At 39.8% G+C, this 16,210-nt stretch overlaps 1 pseudogene; it reads right to left on the bottom strand.

Moving 5' to 3' along the window:
• Nucleotides 1-14,122: 14,122 nt before the first annotated feature.
• Nucleotides 14,123-15,775, bottom strand: LOC150068979 (myb/SANT-like DNA-binding domain-containing protein 7 pseudogene; annotated as a pseudogene).
• Nucleotides 15,776-16,210: the final 435 nt, after the last annotated feature.

The raw sequence follows: 16,210 nt of genomic DNA on the forward strand, positions 1-16,210 counted from the left end.
ATTGGATACTTGGTTTTTACACTTACCTTTCCAGTCTAATATTTAGTGTTCTGAGTAATCATTTAAAAAATATACAAAAGGATTGGGAATATGGCATTGTGGTAATGTGCTTGCCTAGGACACATGAAGCCCTCGGTTTGTTTCCTCAGTACCACATAAACAGAAAAAGCTGGAAGTGGCACTGTGGCTCAAGTGGTAGAGTGGTAGTCTTGAGCACAGAGAGGCTCAGGGACAGAGCACAGGAGCTAGGTTCAAGCCCCTTGACTTGAAAAAGAAAAAAAAAAGAATGAGGGGGGGGTAGGAATACAGATCCTCTTACCTATTCTCTTTTACTCTCTCTGTGTCCTTCTTACTAAGCCATGAATCTCTCTCTCCAAGGTCAGCATTACTCATTCTCCTTAACAGACTCCAGTAAATCTGTGGCCATTCTTCAAACACATAAACTCACCCACATCTCAGACCCTGGGCACTGGCATTTCTTCTTGACTAAAATGCTCTTTCCAAAATGTTTATATAGTTGACAGCATCCCTATCATTCTTGTTGACCAATTGTCTCTTCCACCAAGAGCTGCTTCTGGTGACCTTCTTAAAATGATTCAATGCATTATTCTTTATTCTCATATACTCATCTTCATTTCCCTTCATAATATTTGCCATTTCCCCCAAATCACACCAGAGTTATTTGGTTATAACCTGTTTAAGAACAGAGACTGTGACATCTTGCTTTACCTTCAATGCCTGAACACTCCCAGATATAGTGGGAAGTACTCAATGAAAATTTTACTCCACACACCATTATTATTTGATGTTAAAACACAGGAGCAATTAAATATATTTAGATACTGACCCTGCCAGCTGCAAAGTAGACTGGTAAGGTCACTACCCTTCTACCTTAGGGCAGACCCTGTAGACTTGGTGCCCACAGAAGCACGTGACCTTAAGTGGACAGAGTTGATCTTCCTTAGAGCTATTCTTCGTTTTCTCCTTCCCAGCAATGGTGTGAGAAGATTTTTGGTATCTTCTTTTTCCTTTGAGATTCCACACATTTCCTCTTATCTCTTTATCCACATCTTTTGTTTTTAATGCAGTACATTTTGCTGATCTGAATAGACCCTCCTGGAGTCTTTGAACTTCTTTTGTGATAATCTATAGCTTTTCATGCCCCAAAATAATAGTTATAAATTAACTCATTAGCCTTAAATACTAAGATAATTATTTCAATAAAATCTCAGGCAATATGGAGTCATAGAAATGAAAGTTGCCCCCTGCTTCTTTTGCTCAGAACATTTCTAAGAAGTTTCTAGAATGCCCTGAGACATTCTGAAAACAAAACTTAACAAAAAAGGTGATACAGAGGCTTCTTGTGCAGAAATCCTTCATCCTCTAGGTATTGTCTGCTCATCGTTATAGTGCTACAATAATGGCTAAGGATGAAATTTGTTAGCTCAGACAAAAACTTTGCAATAATTACTTGAGAGGGTTGATTTTTTTTTGCCACTCCTGGGGCTTGAACTCAGGCCCTGAGCACTGTCCTTGGATTTTCTCAAGGCCAGAGCTCTACCACTTGAGCCACAGCACCACTTCCAGCTTTTTCTATATAAGTGGTACCGAGAAATTGAACCTGGGTCTTTGTGCATGCTGAGCGAGTACTCTGTCACTAGGCTAAACTCCTGGCCCAAGAGGGTTGATTTCTAAACCCCATGGTGACATGTGCACCTAATATATGGAAAGAAAAGGCTGCTGCTTCAAAGGGAACCTGACATTTTGGGATTTTTGGTTGGTTTTATTGTTGTTATTGGTATTGTTTTGTCAGTCATGGGACTTGAAGTCAAGATCTGGGCCTTGTTCCTGAGGTCTTTTACTCAAGGCTAGCACACTACTACTTTGAGCCACAGCTCCACTTGTGGTATTTTAGTGGTTCATTGGTTACCTGACCTTTTAATAATGGAAAATCAAGTAGATAACCTAACACAGAGGACTTGAAAAAGAAGAACTTAAAATCAGCAGTACTTCAAGAGAGACCCTGGAAGATTCTAGTCACATGTTTAAAAGTATCAATTACTCATTTGAACATCTATGAAAATAATATACCTATCTGACTATTTAAAAGACAATATAACCTAGTGGGCATAGAATGAATAAACATTCCACTACAGAATCTATAATTTGACATTCATATGTATAGGGAATAATAAAATTCAAAACTGGCTGGTTTTTTAGTTTATTTACAGGAGTTAGCTTGCAATTTTCAAAGCAATATTGAGTAATAGTCATTTCTGCTTGTACACTTGGACTGTACATTTCGTTCTGTAGAAATAGCTTTGAAGTTTTACACCCTGCTAACCTTCTACTGAGATTAGGGCTATCATTTAAAATTCTATTTGGAGAACAAAGTATAGTTTCTTTGACTTTCATTAAACTTAAATCCCCAAAGTAAAATGTAACTGCAATGAACCAAAGAATTGAGGTGAGACATTAATTTAGTAATTCATTCAAAAGGCATGTTAGTTTCTCTCCATTAGCTTCAAAGGTCATCATTTAGGAAAAAAAAAGCAAAACTGAAAATATAAACAAATTGAAAGAAGAACTTAACTTCAGAGAATGAACTGGAGCACTTTATCACTTCTATATGTGTCTCCCAAGAGGCAAAGTAAAGACTAAACTGTTGATGCAGTGTTCAAGGGCAGCGACATGAATGCTTCGTAGCTAAAGCCTAGCACTTACCTTGTAGACCTAGCAGACCAGAATGCAGCCTGTCTGTGGCAGCTAAGTTCCTGAGGAGCACGTTGCACAGGCATCAAACACAGGGTTGCTTGTTATGGAGAAAGCTAGTGGATTGTGAAGAAGAGTGGGGAGCAGCCAAAACAGGAGGAATGAGCTACTCATGAAATGAGGGTGGAACTTCTCAAAGTTGTATGTGTGTGTGTGTGTGTGTGTGTGTGTGTGTGCACACGCACGCGCAAGCCTGTGCATGTATGTGTGTGTACTGGTCAGGGCTGGGGCTTGAACTCAGGGCCTGGATGCTATCCCTCAGCTTCTTAAGGTTGGCTCTCTGCTACTTGAACCACACCTCCACTTCTGGGTTTTGCTGATAAATTGGAGATCAAAGTCTCACAGGCTTTTCTGCTTTGAATGACTATAAACCTCAATCCTCCAGTTTCTACCTTCTCTGTACCAGGATTACAGGAGGGCAATATCAGCACCCAGCATAGGGCTTTAATGGCAAAGCTCTATACCAAGTAACATGAAAATACTTCACTTTTTCAACATCTAGAAGAACTATGAAAATACTTGCAAATTGAGTATTACCTTTGATGCTGTCATGAGTTTTGAGGGGCTGAAGAAGGAAGGAAAGAAGGATAAAGTAAATGAATTTTCTTGAGATGATTCTTCTCACTTCTCCAATGTTAATGAGGTCCTTGTCTTTGTGCTTCAAATGTCACTCACAAGGTCAAATTTCCCACATGTGCCACAAACATCACACCTTATTCTTCTCATCCCCCTTCATGATGACTGTATATATATTCATGTACTGATTTACTCAGTGTGTTCCTTCTACAAGACTCTAGGACCTGGCTTTATGTGTTTTGCTTACTTTCTTCCTAGTAACTGGAAAATTTTGAGTCACAATAAATTAAACCGATGATTTAGTTCAATTAAAAAATTTACATGCTATGGGCCGGAGTTTGGCCTAGTGGTTAAAGTGCTTGCCTAGCATGCATGAAGACCCGGGTTCGATTCCTTGGTACCACATATAGAAAAAAAAATTTTACATGCTATATAAAGCCAAGTGAGAAAGATGAATTGGTCTGGCTTCATAATTTCTCTACTCACAGTAAGGGGGACATTCTATAAATGGACATAATAATTTAAAAAATCTAGCACTTATTGAATTTTTACTATGTAATAGTCACTCTGAGCTGGGCACCAGTGGCTCATAATCTTAGCTACTCAGAGGGCTGGGATCTGAGGATCACAGTTGGAAGCCAGCTGGGGCAGAAAAACCCATGAGACTCTTTCTTTTTTTCTTTTTGGTGGGATAATGATAGAGGGGTTACAGTTACATTCGTCAGGTAGTAGGTCCATTACTTCTCACACATTGATATCCCTTCTCATGTTTTTGTCCCCATTTCCCCCCCACTCCCAATCATCTTGTTTTCCCCCCTTCCCATTCCTATTTCAAATAAACAAATAAATGTATATATAATAGAACAAAGTCAGATACCGTAACAATATGAGATTAACCAAAGGGCAAAAAATGGGAAGAGAAAAAACATAGTACATTATGCGCAACAATCACAAAGAGTAAGCTCTTTTTCCATATTCTAGAGTTCTTTCATTTAGTCACATCATATATGACCTTACATACTTAGGATTTGAGCTATTGTAATCCTCTGCTGGGAGAGTCCTAGATGTGTATTAGACTCTTATCTCCAATAAACTAGCCAGAAAAAGCCAGAAGTGGTACTGTAGCTCAAGTGATAGAGTGATAACTTGAGCACAAAGAGGCTCAAGGACAATGCCCAGGTGCTGAGTTAAGCCCCTGTACCAAAAAAAAAGTCACTCTGCTGTGTTTAAAATACTATTTCTCACATATGGAGCCTAAGCTGTTTTTTAAAATGTTTTGTACATATTAATAGGGTTCAATGTGACATTTCCATAGGTACATACATTGTATACTTTAGAAAATCTTTTCCACTGCCCCACCCCATTCCCAATTACTCACAACCACTACTCTGCTTTTCAGTCAAATTATTTTAGTGTCCATGAACAAGAGAACATATAGTACTTGTCTTTCTGTTCTGAGCCTGAGCTTTTGACTTCCATCCCTTCTGCTTCTTCTCCTGAATCCATTTTGCATACACCTCCTTCTTTCATGGTGATGAGCTGGTAGATATTCTGTACTCCTGTTCAGAATTGGATTAAGTATGCATAAAAACCAAAATCGCTTGTTATAAAAAGAGAGACAACAAGAAAAACTGCTGCAGACATTTTCTAGTTTTCTTTCCAATGAGCAGATGGTGTACTTCTGAGAAATATCAAGATATATGAAAGAAAACATTTAGGCAACTGATGTTTATGTGGGTGCTGATTTTTGGCTTCAGCAGATGCCTGTTGCTTCCTGACATCTGCCATATTCTACTCAAAGTACCCCCCCCCCCAAAAAAAACCCATACAGCTAACAAAACTACATAGACTGTGGCTTTTCATATCAGTAGATTATACTAATTGGTCCTATAAAGCATCATCTAACCATGAGCTCAAAAATATGGCCAATCAAAATTATTTCTTTTCTCTTCTTTTCCCCATTTGGTTTATCTCATGTTTTTACTGTACCTGAATGTGGTACCTGGTATATGGTGTATATGATTAATTGTTTATTTTTTTAAAAAATTTTTTTGCCAGTCCTGGGCTTCAGCTCAGGGCCTGAGCACTGTCCTTGGATTTTCTCAAGGCTAGAGCTCTACCACTTGAGCCACAGCACCTTTTCCAGCTTTTTTCTATGTATGTGCTACCGAGGAATCGAACCTGGGTCTTCATGCATGCTAGGCACACACTCTACCACTAGGCCAAACTCCCAATCCTATTTGGTTATTTTTAAAAAGAAAGGTAAGTAATAAACAAGATGAATAGGAGGGAATCAGGGGAGGGTAAGTGGGAGGAAAACATGGAATGGGGTAACAATATTCAAGAAGCAATGTATGCACTACCTGACAAATAGAACTGTAACTCCTCTGTATATCATCCAAGCAATAAATTTCTTTATAAAATGGTCTTTTGACATCCCATCACTAAATAGAGACCAAGGAAATAATCCTTAAAGCAGCTAGGGAGAAGAGAACAATCACCTACAAAGGAAATCCAAACAGAATAACCACAGATTTCTCTTCAGAGCTCTCCTTGCTTAAGAAAAGCTTGGAATGATGTATGTTATGCCCTAAAGACAAATAACTACCAACAAAGAATACTGTACCCAGCTAAGCTTTCATTCATAGCTTAGGGAATAATAAAAAAAAAACTTGCATAGCAAGGAAAAGTTGAAACAGTATATAGGGACCAAACGAGCATTACAGAAAATTTTCAACAATGTGATACACATTGAAAATCAACCCAAACATGTAACTGACAGAGAAATGACACCTAAAAAGCATACCAGCTAATTACAGTAAGAATTGTGAAGTCACAGGCCCTACCAAAATAAAAAAAATGGCAGGAACTAATAAATATTTTCAATCCGAACCCTGAATATCAATGGACTTAACTCCTCAATTAAATGGCATAGACTATTTAGTTGGATCAAAAACCAAGATCCACCTTTTTGCTGTCTTCAAGCAATATTTCTTGCCCCAAAAAACAAACATATTTTGAGAGTGAGAGGCTGGAATAAAATCTATCAAGCTAAGGGCCCCCATAAACAGGCTGGAGTTGCCATTCTCATATTAGATAAAATAGACTTCAAACTAAAACTAGTAAGAAGAGACAAAGAAGGTTATTACATACTATTAAGGGGATCTCTCCTCCAGGAGGACATAACCATCGTAAATATCTACACACCTAATGCTACACACAACTTCATCAAGAAAACTTTACTTATATTACAACCACACATAGATCCAAACTTTAAAACACCACTGACATGGTGACTTTAACATACCACGGTCACCTCTGGTTAGATCAACAAGGCAAAAATTCAGCAGAGAAACTTCAGAATTGAACAACTGTATAGACCAACTAGACCTAACAGACATCTGCAGATTATTCCAGCCAGCAACATCAGATATATGCTTCTTTCAGAAGCACATGGAATATTTTCTAAAATAGGCCACATTTTAGGGCATAAAACAAACCTGTGCAGATTCAGAAATTCTGAAAATTTTTCCCTTCATTCTCTCAGACCACAACAGCAAAAAAATGGAACTGCACATTAGTCTCCACCAAGAAAAGCCTGCAACTCATGGAGAAAAACACATTGTTGAATCACCAGTGGGTCATTGAGGAACTCAGAGCAGAAATTCAACAGTTTATGAAATTTGACAAAAAGGAACATATAAAATACCAACTCCTGTGGGATACAGCAAAGGCAGTTCTCAGAGGAAAATTTATAGCCCTGAGTCACTACATTAACAAACTGGAAAAATCTCAAACCAACAATTTAATGCTCTTGGAAAAAGAGCAACAAACCAATCTTAATCCCAGTAGAAGGAAGCAAATTATTAAAAATCAAAGCAGAATTAAATGAATTAGAGTCCAAAAAAACATAGAATCAACAAGAAGTTGGTTCTTTGAACATTAGCAAAATTGACAGACCCTTAGCAAATCTTACCAAAAAAGAAGGGAGCACACACAAATAAACAAAATCATGGGCAAGAATAGAAATACCATGACAGAAATTCCTAAGATCCAGATCAAAGGGAATACTTTTCAAATCTTTATGCCAACAAATTTGAGAATCTAGAAGAAATGGATGAATTTCAAGTTAATATTAATAGACCCACACTGAACCAAGAAGACCTATTCCAACTACACAGGCCTATTTCAAGTATTCAAATAGAAATGGCAATTAGAGACCTCCCATCCAAGAAAAGGCCAGGGCCAGATGGATTCACAGCTGAATTCTATAAGGTCTTCAGAACAGAGCTCACATCAATACTTCTCAAACTCTTCAATGAAATTGAAATTGAAGGCTCTTTGGCAAACTCATTCTATGAAGTCACTATAACCCTTATCCCAAAACCACACAGAGACTCATCAAAGAAAGAGAACTATAGACCCATCTCATTGATGAATATTGATGCAAAACTTTTCAACAAAATACAGGCCAACTGTCTTCACAGGGATGCAAAGATGGTTCAATATATGCAAGTCAGTAAATATAATTCATCACATCAACAGGAGCAAGGACAAGAATCACATGATTGTCTCCGTAGATGCAGAAAAGGCATTTGAAAAGATCCAACACCCCTTGATGCTAAAAGCTCTGGAAAAACTAGGAATACATGGAACTATTCCTCAGTATAATAAAAGCTGTGTATGACAAACCCACCAATAGCATTATACTTAAGGCAAAAAGCTAAAGCCATTTCTTCTACAATCAGGAATGAGACAAGGATGCCCTCTCTCTCCACTCTTCTTTAATATAATATTAAATATTAGAATTCTTAGCCAGAGCAATAAGGCAAGAAACAAGCATAAAGGAGATCCAACTAGGGAAAGAGGAAGTGAAATTTTTCCTCTTTGCAGATGACATGATTCTATATTGAAAGAACCCTATAGACTCCACTCCCAAGTAGCTTGAGCTGATTTGAAAATTTGGTAAGGTAGCAGACTATAAAATTAACCCTAAAAAAAACCAACTGCTTTCCTATATGCCATCAACGCTCTTCTGAGCCAGGCAGAAATCAGAAAAGCAACTCCTTTTGCATTAGCCTCAAAGAAAATAAAGTACCTAGGAATTAACTTAACCAAGAATGTAAAGGACCTTTATGATGAAAACTTTAAAACCTGAAAAAAGGAAATTAAAGCAGAACTGAGGAATAGGAAAAACCTCCCATGCACCTGGATTGGAAGAATTAAAATTAACATTGTGAAAATGGCAATCTTGCCAAGGCCTGTCTACAAATTCAATGCAATACCCATCAATATCCCATTGTCATTTTTTAAGGAAACAGAAGAAGCAATCCAAAATTTTAATAGAATAATAAAAGACCCTGTATAGCAAAAGTGATCCTTAGTAGAAAGAACCACGCTGGGGGAATATCAATATCAAACTTGAGACTCTATTACAGAGGGCTATAGTAACCAAAACAGCTTGGTGTTGTCACAAGAACAGGCACAAAGACAGCCTCTTCAACAAGTGGTGCTGGCAGAATTGGTTAAGCACCTGCAGAAAAGTAAAGTTGGATCCTTCTGTCACCCTGCACCAGGATTAATTCACGATGAAGGAAAGATCTTAAAGTAAAAGTAGATACACTGAAAACTTTACAAGAAGGAATAGGAGATACAGTAGGTCTCCTTGGCAAAGGTCAAAAATGTCTTAATAAAGAACCAGAAACACAACAATTTACAGAAAGTTTGGACAAATAGGACTGCATTAAACTGCAGAGCTTTTGTATTGCAAAGGACATAGCTAGGAAGTTAAATAGAAAGCCCTAAGAGAGGGAGAAGAACTTCACTAACCATACAAGAGACAATGGCCTCATATCTAAAATAAATCTACAGCTAAAAAAATTGAATCTCTCCAAAACAAATCTTCAAAGAAACAACCATCCCATTAAAAGATGGGCTAAAGTCTTAAAGAGAGACTTCTCTGAAGAGGAAATAAGAATGGCCTATAGACACATGAAGAAATGCTCGACATTTCTGGCCATAAAAGAAATGCAAATCAAAACAACTTTGAGATTCCATCTCACTCCAGTTAAAATGGCCATGATTAAGAGATTTAATAGTTCCAAGCACGGGGGCTCACACCTGCAATCCTAGCTACTCAGGAGGCTGAGATCTGAGGATCAAGGCTCAAAGCCAGCCTGGGCACAAAAGGACCTGAGACTCCTATCTCCAATTAACCCCTTGAAAATAAAAATGGGAAGTGTGGCTTGGCTCAAGGGTAGGGTGGTAGCCTTGAGCTGAAGAGCTCAGGAACAATGCTCAGGCCCAGGGATAGGGCAATAGGCTTGAGCTGAAGAGCTCAGGGATAGTGTCCAGGCTTACTTCAAGCCCCATGACCCTCCCCCACCCCCAAAAAAGAAATTTAATAACAACAGATGCCAGTGGGGATGTGGCCAGGAGCGATCACTACTACACTCTTGGTGGGAGTGTAAACTCATGCAACCACTATGGAAAGCAGTATGGTGATTCCTCAGAATATTTAACATAGAGCTCCCTTATGACCCAGCAATCCCACTCCTTGGCATGTACCCAAATGTCCAGAAACAAGGACATATTAAAGCCACTAGCACAACGATGTTCATTGCAGTACTATTTTCCATAGGGAAGATATGGAACCAACCTAGCCAGATACCCCTCAGTTGATGAGTGGTCAACAAGATGTATTTATACACAATGGAATTCTATGCTGCCATCAGAAAGAATGACATCGCCCCATTTGTAAAGAAATGGAAAGACTTGAAAAAAATCATATTATGTGAAATAAGCCAGACCTAAGGTCATGGTTGCCTCATTTGTAATAATTAGTAAACATCCAGACTCTCCTAGCAGAGGATTACAATAGCTCAAAACCTAGGTACATAAGGTCATATAGGCTAGCAGAAAGGGGATACATTGAGACAATGGCCAGTTGTAATATTCAAAGGTGCAATTAAATGAAAGGTTCTCTAGGATATGGAATCAAGAGTTTTACCTTGTCTGATTGTTGTTCTTAATGTACTATGTTATTTCTCTTCTCTTTTTTTGCCCTTTGGTTAATCTCACATTGTTACTGTATCTGACTTTGTTATCTGGTATATTGTAGATATGTTTATTTGTTTATTTGAAATAGGAAAGGGAAGGTGGGAAAACAAGATGATTGGGAAGGGTGGGAGGAGGGAAATGGGGACAAAAACATGAGAAGGAGCATTATTGTGTGAGAAGTAATGGACCTACTACTTTCAGATATCATACCAGATATTCATACTAGAATGAATAGATTTTGGAAGCAAACAAATTTTAGTTCACAACATTAGGGCCATTATTTACATGAAGAATATCTTCAACAATGTTCTTAACCTTGCAAAGTAAGGTTTTCTTATCACTAAAATTACCTTATCAGTAAAATAATATAGTAATTCCTCACTTTCTGACTCTTGTGCAACTTAAGTAAAACTAAAGCATCAGACAAATCCTAGGCCATTAAAAACTTCCAGCTAAGTATCTGAACCATATCAGTGTTTGGATTTGATAGAATGTGCCTGGATTGTCTGATGAAAACCAAACAAAATATCTAGATTTATAGATTTAAAGGGTAAGAATAGGTCTATGGGTGGAGGAGGGTGGAAGCTCAAAGGAAAATAAAAAAGGTTGGAATATATTCTTAAATTGTGATATGACAGACTAATGGCAATCTCTGTTTTAAACAAGGTGAAAGAACTCAGAGGTGACCAGAAGAGTGAAGAGTGGGCTGATGGGAGAACTGAAAAGACAGGCTAAGGAGAACAGGCTTCTAATTGCTTCTCTTGTGAAAGGAGACTTCAAGTCTTAATTTGGTATTGTAATTAAAGTTCAGAGCAGAAAGGGGATCCATTGGGACAATGGCCAGTGGTAAAATCCAAAGGGGCAATTAAGACAGGGCTTTTAGTCAGGAAAAGTCTGAAGGGTCTTTTAGAGGTCAACTCCAAAAGAATCTTCCAAAGGATTTCACAAAGATTACCTCCACTGGCCCTAGTTTCACACAGCCAATTACCAAGCATCTAGGAGCATCTGCGAAGGCAAACAATTCCAAATCTGCTAGATTTCGTTTCTATTTCTGAGATTAGACTTCTTAAGGTCTTGATTTAAGATCATTTTCATCATGCCTTTGGATTACGCAAGGAAAACTAAGGAAATTCAGATCACTAAAATCATGCCTTCACCCAAATTTCTACTTTGCTCAGAATGCTTCACACACTTATCTCTTTTTGTTCTGTGACTTTTTTATTTTCTATCCATGCAACCAAGTTTTTCCCTTCATGAGTTAACATAGCACACTTTCTAAAGAAATCACCCTTTGACCCAACATCAATTCATTACAGTTGGCTTTACTATATGTACTCTATCATCCTCAGTCTTTAGACAGTAAAAAGAGTTTTTCTTTTCTTTTTCTTTTTTTTTTTTACACACAAGTAAAAACTTTATTTGTCAACACTAGAAATAAGTTGTGTTAACAGAAAAACAAAGCTGGTGGTGAGCACCTTGTTCACATAATGGTCATTAGGAGGCAGTGTCAATTCTACCAGTAGACACAACTTTACCAGGGAAGACATTTCCTCTTCCTTCTTCCCTGTCTCTTAGCTAGCTATCACAGCTCCCTGGCTTGGCAACACCAGCACTGAAATACTGTTATACCACTGTGCCTGTGAGTTCAACAGCGCTTTACATTCATTCATCTGTCCACTGGATCCTCACAACACCCCTGTGAGGTAGGGAGGACATTTTCTACTTTAGATGAGGAACCTGAGTTATAGAATGGTGGAAGGCTTGTCCAGGCTATATAATGGTTGAGCTTGGAGCTTAGGCAGGATTCCCAGCTTCTTTCTGAAATGTGGGCTCCCTGTACTTCAACTTCCCTCCCCTTGACAGTTGAGCTGTTGTGTTTTGTTTACTTCTTCAGGACCTTTTCCTTGAGTTTTATCTCTACATTATGATTACTACATTCATCAGATTTTTGCAATACTATCTGAAAACTTAACTCTGCTGCTACTCTTGAGCACTTCTCTTATTCAAAAGAAATTCCTGCCTAAGTGTTTTGCTACTAGCATACTTTGCTGTTTCACCAGGAAATTTGTTTATATACCCATCTGTACTAGTGTTACTTGCTGTAAGGGACACATATCCTTCCATATAATGGCCTAAAACAAATGATAAGACATAAATCTATGTATCCATCTCAATGCCTTAATACATGCTTTTTGAAAGTAAGCACACTGCACTAGTGTGGTGCTTACAAGTTCCAGAGGTATCAACAAACATCAACACCCAGAATGCAATTGTTAAAATACAATTGTTACTAGTTTTCCAAACATGCAGTAGTATGCCACTGTAACTAAAAACGGTAACTTCACACTCATTTTTTTTGGTAGTAATGGGGTATAAATCCAGGTTTTGTTCATGGCAGGGAGGTAGGCACGCCATGTACTCTTACAGCTAATGCCACTCCTTGAACCTGCATTTTGCCTTATACTATATAAGTATTTTAGATGTCAAAGGTACTAGGAAATAACCCAACCTAGCATAAATCTCTTGATGTAGACAGACATAAAGAACTTGAGGCATGATAGGCGCAAGTGGTTTTGCTCAATGAAACCACTGCAACAGGACTGGGGTCTAGGAGTTCTAACTACATGCCAGTGTATTCGACCACACTGGCTACTCCACATAGCCATCACTTCCTTACTTGCCACTTACACAGGCCCAGGTGGGTCCCAGTTGTGTTGGTCCATTTCTCCACCTATTTGCATTGTCAGCAGTTAGAGAAGCACCAGGTTATGTATAAAACATAACCTCTTCCAACACACCCTCTCATTTTTTTCTAGCTTGACTGCAGAAAAGTCTTTTAAATCCCAGATGATGTATGTTTTCTGAAAGTATTATATGAACTACTGAAAGGTCTGACTGGTGGAAAACTGGGAATGCTGCCTATCACCTTCACCTCTCCTAAAGGTGATATGTGTTGAGTGGGGCTTGTGCTTAAAAGGCATCCTATCCACACCACCCCCAGTATTCTCAAAGCTAAAGGGTAAACCAAACTGTTCTGTTTCGCCACCTGTCACTGACCAGACCAATTTTACCTAGGTCATCTGACAAAAAGTAACCTTGGCAAGTTCCCTAGAGCCTCTATAACAAGCAGGCAAAAATAAAAAAACAAGCTAATACAAAAAAATGAAATTAACTAAAAGCAGATTGCGAAATGATACAATCCAAATTGTTTCTCTAAGGATCAAAGGCAACTAAAATTTAAAGATGTAACTCATGCATAGAAAAGGACCCAAATAATATGAAATATAAAGAATGTACTTACACTTACTGTTTTATAAAACAGCCAATATATCCATATCACAGATTATCAATAAGAAGCATCAATACACCACTGTGATTCCCATTAGTTCTTTGTTATATCCTTAACTTGACAGGAGACTGAGAAGTAGTAAAATGAAGATTTGATAGGTTGGACTATTACCAAGTGTACTGACTAGTAGGTATGTCAGAGACACAGCAATGAAGAATGAAACAAAGGGAAAAATACACATTGTGCCTATATTAGTCTAATGGGCCATAGAAGGATCTTAAAAAAAAATCTAAAACTGCAAACTCCATGAAGCACTCGAATTAAACTAGTAGATTTAAGCAACAGGTCAAGGCATACAACCACACTTTTGTATTTTGTAAAGTACTCTCCTAGCCTTGCTCCAGCGAAGGCCACACATATATTTGTATAGTGCTTTTAAACTCTGAAACCCTTTCACAACTATTAGCCACCTGATCCTCACAACAGCCCTGTGAGGTAGGCAGGGCAGGAATTATTAGCTGTTCTTCACTCACTATTGTAGAGAGGTAAAGGAAATTGCCTCCAGTCACAAAGAAGGCCAGGATAAACTAACTCTCTTGGACTTGGTTCTGTGAGGTTTACTAGGCACCTGTCATTTCTAAATGATCTTTCACTTAGCGGAGAATCTTGATAAAAAGAACTCACAAGTATACTCCTATTCCTCTGCATATCCACAATTCACTACACTTTTATGAGGACAAAGAAGGTGCTGCAGTACCAGAAGGCAGGTGTGAGGAGACTTCTCTGTTTACGAGGCATGTTCTTTCACTATCAGTCCTAGCTTTTGGCATTTGAAATCAGCTTCTGAAGCAACTTTTCGAGTCCTAGCTGGAAAGCACCGGTAGCTTCCTCCACTGCCGTTGCCAAGCGCCCGACTGCGACCACAGCGTCCCTGCGCAGCTCGTTGGCAGCATCTTGCTGGGCACTGGCCTCTTCACCAATAGCAATCAACCTATCTAGTTTTTCTTCCTCTCGCTTTGACAGCTCTCGGGCCAACCTCCTGTTTTCTGTCAACTCAACTGCAATAGTCCTGGCCACTGACCGCCTTCTTCGCCTCGCCCACCTCGGAGGGGACTCACTGGCCAGAGGTCTATCTCCACCAGAGACCAAACCGACTGTGGAAGAGGAACCTGGAGGCCGTGACGTGGCGGCTGCCCCGGGAGGGTTTCAGCTGGTGCTGGTGCTGGTGCCGGGAGCGGGCTCACCCGACACCCCCAGTCTGGTCATGGGGCTGCTCTGACAGGGAGCAGTTTCCCCTCTGAAAAGGTTGTGAGAGCTGCTGTAGTTGGGGGTCCCTTGAGAGCACCCTGCACCTGAGGATTCATCCCAGGCGTCCTCAAGGTCATGGGTTCCTCGGATCCGGTCACTGATTCTCAGCTGACAATCCTCATCTGATTCCTTAATTGTTTTCAAGAAAGGCTGATTAGCTGCCTGCATCCTTTCTGCTTTCACAATGGAGGGTCTCTCTTTTCTTGGGGTGTGAGAGGGCACCAAGTTCTGATCACAGGGCTTGGCCCAAGCAGCAGCCTCCATTAGGTTGTCTGGGTCAGTCACTACCTGACTTCGAAGAAGCTGATCCAACGTATCATAAAATGGACAGTGTGGTGGATCCCCCACGCTGGTGGCGTGGGCAACATAGGCCTTTAAGTATAATGCCTTCAGAACCTTAAACTTGGAGCAGCACTGGCGTTCGGTGCGGCGGAAGCCTTCCTGCTGCATTCGCTTAGACACAACCTGATAGACATCTGCATTATGATGTACAGTCTGGAGGCGTTGAATATACTCAGCCTCGCCCAGTATGGACAGAAGAGTTCGTGTCTCCTGTCTGGACCACCGGATGCCCTCACTGCTACTGGTGGTGGCCATAGTGGGCCTGGAATGGAGGCTGCAGCAAGCTTCTGGGCCACAGCTGCACAAATCTGAAGGCGTGTGGAAGCTCTGTGTGCTCTCAGTTTAATTCCAGGAGCCAGTCCATTCTTCCCGCTCAGGGCATTTGCTGAGAAGTCAGGTCTGAGGACCACACTTCTGGCTGGAAGGCCACAGGGGAATGGAGTAACAGGGAGGGTGTAAGGAGTTTTAGGTAGCAAGTAGGGCTGCCTATGCAGAGGTCATAAATAGGCCTGAGGCCCAGACTGAGAAAGCCCAACTCTGGGAGTTCACCCAGGGTGGGTACTGGACCAGGGCTTAATGGCTTCATAACAAAAGGATTGGCTCCTCCACAAAGGGCGGAATGCTTCCAAGGCTGAGACCTGGTACAACCATGTATCTTCTGCCCAGGATCTGCTTTACTTTCATTACTGTATTTGAAATATTTCTTATTCTACTTTGTTTTGCAGCCAGTCCAACCACCTCTTCATTCTCTGAGTAAGCTACAACAGCAGGGGTAACTCTATCTCCTGCATCATTTGCAACCACATCTGCTCGGCCATCCTTGTAGACAGCCACACAGGCTGACGTGCAGCCCAGGTGCACTCC

Source organism: Megascapheus bottae, chromosome 1 (assembly GCF_031878675.1).
Source record: "Megascapheus bottae isolate mThoBot1 chromosome 1, mThoBot2.hap1, whole genome shotgun sequence".
Lineage (NCBI taxonomy): Eukaryota > Metazoa > Chordata > Mammalia > Rodentia > Geomyidae > Megascapheus > Megascapheus bottae.